Source organism: Terrapene carolina, unplaced genomic scaffold (genome assembly GCF_002925995.2).
Source record: "Terrapene carolina triunguis isolate 2854851 unplaced genomic scaffold, T_m_triunguis-2.0 Scaffold715, whole genome shotgun sequence".
In the NCBI taxonomy this organism is placed as follows: Eukaryota; Metazoa; Chordata; order Testudines; family Emydidae; genus Terrapene; species Terrapene triunguis.
The window spans coordinates 1,216,149-1,223,055 of record NW_020665066.1 but is presented as its reverse complement, the minus strand read 5'-3'; positions in this window follow the sequence as shown (position 1 = coordinate 1,223,055).

Here is a 6,907-nt window from a genome sequence, read left to right as displayed (position 1 = left end):
GATGACCAGAGCTGGCTTAAAAAAATAAAACCAACTTTCATGCAAAATTCTTCCTGTTTTTTGCCAAAACTTTGAAAAAAAATTTTTTAACAGCTCTCATGATGAACAATCCCAGCTCCTATTAGAGTCAGTGGGAGCTAGAGTGTCTCAGTGTCTCAGAATATCAGGGTTAAATAATTAACATTATACTCACAGTCACACAATCTAGAAGAATTTCTTTTGTGTAAGAACTATTGTTGCTTATTATATCATTGGAATATTAATCCATATCATCTTCATTATTGAATGACAACTTGGGGGTGGGGCTGAAGAGTTTGATCCAAATATATTTGAAATATTTTAGCTGCCAGTGACAATGTATTAGCTTGTTTGTTTGTATTGTGATAGAGCCTATAAGCCCCAGTTAAGGACCTGGACCCCACTGTTAGGTCCTGTACAAACATAGAACAAAAAGACAGACTCTGCCCCAAAGAGCTTACACAATTTCTGAATCTCAGGAGTAATATTCCTGGTCTTGCTATCATAAGTCAGCTAAAACTCCACTTAAAGTCACCCGAGAGTTTTTCCTGAGTAAGGACTATTAGGCTCAGGCGCATGCACTCCTCATTTGATCAATGCATTACAAACAGGTTTAAAGGTTTCAGAGTAGCAGCCGTGTTAGTCTGTATCAGCAAAAAGAACAGCAGTACTTGTGGCACCTTAGAGACTAACAAATTTATTTGGGCATAAGCTTTCGTGGGCTAAAGCCCACTTCATTGGATGTATGCAGTGGAAAATACAGTAGGAAGATATATATACAGAGGGAACATGAAAAAATGGGTGTTGCCGTACCAACTATAACGAGACTAATCAATTAAGGTGGGCTATTATCAGCAGGAGAGAAAAAAACGTTTGTAGTGATAATCAGGATGGCCCAGTTGACAAGAAGGTGTGAGTAACAGTAGGGGGAAAATTAGCATGGGGAAATAGTTTTTACTTTGTGTAATGACGCATCCACTCCCAGTCTTTATTCAAGCATAATTTAATGGTGTCCAGTTTGCAAATTAATTCCAATTCTGCAGTTTCTCGTTGGAGACTGTTTTTGAAGTTTTTTTGTTGGAGTATTGCGACTTTTAGGTCTGTAATTGAGTAACCAGGGAGGTTGAAGTGTTCTCTGACTGGTTATAATTCTTGTCGTCTGATTTGTGTCCATTTATTTTTTTGCGTAGAGACTGTCCAGTTTGGCCAATGTACATGGCAGAGAGGCATTGCTGGCACATGATGGCATATATCAAATTGGTAGATGTGCATGTGAACGAGCCTTTGATGGTGTGGCTGATGTAATTAGGTCCTATGATGGTGTCCCTTGAATAGATATGTGGACAGAGTTGGCAATGGGCTTTGTTGCAAGGATAGGTTCCTGAGTTAGTGTTTTTGTTGTGTGATGTGTGGTTGCTGGTGAGTATTTGCTTCAGGTTGGGGGGATGTCTGTAAGGGAGGACTGGCCTGTCTCCCAAGATCTGTGAGAGTGAGGGATTGTCCTTCAGGATAGGTTGTAGATCCTTGATGATGCCCAGGAGAGGTTTTAGTTGGGGGCTGAAGGTGACGGCTAGTGGCATTCTGTTACTTTCATTGTTGGGCCTGTCCTGGAGGTGACTTCTGGGTATTCTTATGGCTCTGTCAATCTCTTTTTCACTTCAGCAGGTGGGTATTGTAGTTTTAAGGATGCTTGATAGAGATCTTGTAGGTGTTTGTCTCTCTCTGAGGGATTGGAGCAAATGCGGTTGTATCTTAGAGCTTGGCTATAGACAATGGATCATGTGATATGGTCTGGATGAAAGCTAGAGGCATGTAGGTAAGTATAGCTGTCCATAGGTTTCCGGTATAGGTTGGTGTTTTTGTGACCATCGCTTATTAGCACTGTAGTGTCTAGGAAGTGGATCTCTTGTGTGGACCGTTCCAGGCTGAGGTTGATGGTGGGATGGAAATTGTTGAAATCCTGGTGGAATTCCTCAAGGGCTTCTTTTCCATGGGTCCAGATGATGAAGATGTCATCAATGTAGCGCAAGTAGAATAGGGGCATTAGGGGACAAGAGCTGAGGAAGCGTTGTTCTAAGTCAGCCATAAAAATGCCCAAATAAATTTGTTAGTCTCTAAGGTGCCACAAGTACTCCTCATTCTTTAAACAGGTTTAAAGTTTCCTAAATTGAATGTTTCATGTTATCTGAAAAGGACAATGATTCTGAATCCTTATTACATGTGCAGGTACTTAACAGTTCCAAAAGGGTGATAGTCATGCACCTTTTATTTTAATTAGCTGAACAATGTGTTCATTCCTTTCAAGAATTTGGGATTTGTGCTCCATCCAGTACAGAAACTGGTGACGGAATAGATCTAGTCCATATCCACCATATGTCAAGTCAGTATTCCTATTGCAGGAAGCAATTTACAATCTGCACCTTGCAGGATATTTGCAAAATACTGATGGGGCCAGATCCTCAACTGGTATATTGACTTTAATACAGCTAAGCCATTGACTTTAAATCAGGTTGATAACGCAAAGTAGTACACATTGGAAATCATAATCCCGACTATATATGCAAAATGATGGGGTCTAAATTAGCTGTAACCACTCAGGAAAGAGATCTTGGGGTCATTGTGCATATTTTCCTGAAAACATCTGCTCAATGTGCAGCAGCAGTCAAAAAAGCTAACAGGATGTCAGGAACCATTAGGAAGGGTTAGAAAATAAACAGAAAATATCATAAAACCACTGTATTAATCCATGGTACATGCACACTTTGAATACTTCATGTACTTCTCACTTAATCTCAAAAAAGATATATTAGAATTGAAAAAGGTACAAAGAAAGGCAACAAAAATGATTAGGGATATGGAACAGCTTCCAAAGGAGGAGAGAGAACAAAGACTGGGACTGTTCAGCTTGGAAAAGAGATGACTGTGAGGAATATGTTAGAGGTCTATAAAATCATGAATGGTGTGAAGAAAGTGCATAAGGAAGTGTTATTTATCCCTTTACATAACACAAGTACCAGGGGTCACCCAATTAAATTAATAGGCAGCAGGTTTAAATCAAACAAAAGGAAGTACTTCCTCACACAATGCATAGTCAGCCTGTTGAACTCATTGCCATGGAGTGTTGTGAAGACCAAAACTATAACTGGGGTTCAAAAAAGAATGAGATAAGTTCATTGAGGATAGGTCCATCAATGGTTATTAGCCAATATGGTCAGGAATGCAACCCCATGCTCTGGGTGTCCCTAAACCTCCAGCTTCCAGGAGCTGGGACTGGACAACAGGGTATGGATCACTCAATAAATTGCCCTGTTCTGTTCTTTCCCTCTGAAGTATCTGGCACTGGCCACTGTCAGAGACAGGATACAGGAATAAACAGACCATTGGTCTGATCCAGTATGCAGTTCTTATGTTCTTACATACAGGATGTGGCTATACAAGTGTTTTTTCTGGTAGGTTAATGCACTTGTTACTGATAATACCTTCTGTTGGTAAAATGGCTGTATGAAAAACTTGGAAATACAGACAAGTGTGATCCAGCATGGAGGATCAATTTCAGCACCTAACAAAAACAGCTCCTTCCTGTCAGCATCTTTGTATTAAACAGCTGTAGTTTTTCAGCACCACAGTCATAGGGACAGCTCCACAATCACAGCTGTGTACCTGCCACCAGTCCTGAAAAGAAAGGAAATTTAACAAAAACCCTTCATCACTCTCAACCTTAACCTTCTTTATTTGAACCCACAAGAACAAGGAAATTTTGAGGCCACTAGGAAAATCCCTTGTGCCTAGATTTTTCAACACATATGAGATATATCTGGTTATCCATTGTTTGGAGATCTCCCTGCCTAAACATACACTCTTGATTTTCAATTTGAAATCAATCCGTTGTGATTATTTTGAGTGGCTATGTTTCATTTTTCTGGGGTCAAAGAGCTTAGCTGTGATCTCAACAGCAGTTCTTCCTTTGGTGTCCATTGTTATTAATCACAACTACCTACTCTTTCTGAGTTACAAAGTTTGGGAAGTTGTGAATGCAAAGACAGAAGCATGCTCGTGTGTTAGGAATGGGATTCCTGCTCTAGCAGACAGACTGTGCCATTGGTGATGGGAATGATCACATGGCACCAGCCAGATAAATAGATATATTATGAGCCAGACCGAACAGTGCTGGAGAGCAGAGTGCTAACCCAGGAGTAATCCCGTTGAAGTCTGCTGCTGGCAAGGGTAAGGATTATCGATTTGAGGAACAGATAGGGGGGCTGGGCTCTTACCTTTAGCACTGACGTGTTCCAGAGACATCCTGTTTATTCTCCACTCCCCATTCTCTCCAATTACATTACAGCTGTCCATAATGCCACTTTCCTGGGGGGTTCGAGCCAGAAAGGTTCCAACACGGACAATAGTTCAACTGGGTTTGGGTGGACTCCAGTAGACTTCCAGCCCCTTCACCGTGGAAATCAGTCTCCAAACACGTTTAGATGGGCTGATATCGGTCTTCTGCGTCCTGATCAGAAGCAGGGCTGTTGAAAAACCGTGACCATTATTCATTTAAAAAATGTTCACTAAAATTTGTTCAGGGAAATTCGAAAAAATTTCAGCCAGTTCTAGAAGTGCTAAGGAAAGATGCATACGGAATTCACCTAGCAAGCCGATAAGGGAAAGGACATCTAGGAACACATTTCACCCCAGGAGGGAGAGAGAGAACACCCAATAATAAATGATTATATCTACATCTAGTTATTATTCTGTTTTTAAAGTCAGTGTGAGGTAAATTAAAGCTTGTTTTCAAAAGACAGCGATCTCGAGGGGAGGTAAAAGGTGGAGAAACCCGTGAGCAAATATTCAGTAGCGATGGCACGAGGAATGGAGAGTGCATCATTTCCTCCTGAAAGATTCAATTCGTTTCCATGAACAGCTCTCAGACGCTGCGGGGCGAATAATTCCCCTTGAAACATTGAAATGTGCAGCTCCCTGTTCCAAACCTGATTCTTTTCTGTGCCAGCAAGCCCACCCCTCATTCATTAGTGGTGAAGTTTTGGCCCCATCGAAGTCAATAGGAATTGCCATTGAGTTCAATGCGGCCAGGATTTCACCCTCAGCGGGCCGGGGCTGTAAGGAGGGTTCCCCATTGGTCCTAAAATTGCGCTGGGTTTCCTCGTGGGAGTGGGCAGGCAGCGCAGAGAAGGGAACTGTTTGAGGTGGGATCCGAGCGAATAATGAGAGCCACTGGTAATGTCCATGCAAATTATATTGTTGCCAGAAAGCACGAGGAGCTGTGCCGATTTCTCTCTCCTGGTGGCCCAGGCGCTTGCAGGCTGTTTTCTGGGACATCCCCTGAAGCTGCGCAGCTGGGTCTCTGCAGCCTTCAGTGTCTAACCCAGTGATCTTATGGAAACCACCGACAGATCTGGACACAGAAAAGTGACCAAGATGGTCCAAATGAATTCACGGGGTTGTTTTTTTTTTTTAAACCGGAACACGTCCCACCCCCAACCTGCTTATAGGATCTTAATACAAAATCTTCCCCCATCTCCCTCCTACCCCCAAACTCACTCTTACCTCACCAAAATGGAGCCGAAAAGCACCCGAAAAATAAAGGGTCCCCCTCGTACTGTGTACATGGAAGATGGTGTGCTCTGGACTGGGGTTTTTATTTTTCCTATGTCTTTGCATTCATCTCCGTCGCTGCTTTCTCTAGTCAGTTAATTCTCTTTTCATGTCATTGCACTTCGTTTCATTATTTTTCATGTCTTCTGTTGCTTTTATTTTAGACACCAGCTGACACTTTTCAACAGCCTCAAAGAGGGGCTATTTGTCCCTGTCTAGTTAGGATTACCAGTAACGTATATATTGACACCTTCAAAATAGATGAGTTCTCTCTCTCTCTCTCTCTCTCTCTAATATAAGTAGCCAGGTATGGAAGGAGTTTACAGGCAGTATATAATTGCTCCTTACAATTCATCTAGGAAATCTTTAGGCTAGGCAGAAATCACAATAAAGAAAAAAAGCTTCTTCGAAAACATAGGGTTCGATTGACTTCTGTGAGATTTAACAGCGCAGTGGGGACTTACTGGAGCGAGCACTGGGAGGGCTGGCTTAGGAGATAATAGGAGATTTACCTTTGCTGAGGAGAAGCTGGCCCTATATTATTAGAAGGAAATTAGAAGCTCTGTTACTACTGTTAATTTCAAATGGCTGGGATTGTAATTCACTTTGCCTACTTGGGGTGGGATGGGCGCGGAGGGGAACCGCGTCTGTGTTTATAGCGAAACCACCATTGAGTGTTTCTGTCTGCTGCTGGCTGTCATTTCTTCCAGGCTGAGCGGTCTCCTGTTCTGTCTGAGTAGGACAGACCTTGACGCTAGCCCACCTTGGTGTGTTTCTGGCCCTGGAGAAGAGAAATGAACCCCTCCCCCTCACTTCCTGAACAGCTTGTTTTATTATTGGGATCTTGAGGTTTGCCTGGAGTTGGCATAACGCGCTTAGCTGTCAGCCCATTTCTAGGAGAAAAATGTTATTTTTAAAGTACTATTTAAACATGAGAGATCGCTCAGCAGTTTTTTGTTTAAGGAAGAGAAGTCTCCCAAATCCCAGTTCTCTTTCTGCTGAGTTTTCAGCAGGGTGCAGGACCAATGTAAACTCGAGGTGGTTCCCAGTTCAGGACTGTCTAGATGAGCTGCCTGGCTGGCTGGTACAATCCGGACCCGGGCCTCCCTTTGCCAGTGACTGCCCCCCAGCCCACGCCATGCACAGCTGTCCTTTGAAAGGGCCAGGATCAAACAGTCCCGGGTTTCACTGTGTCGCCGGTGAGTCACTTTCCCCAGGGCTGTAGCCCCGAGCCCAGCCAGCCGCCGCGCCTGGTGCACCTGCAAATGGCCCCGCGGGGCGT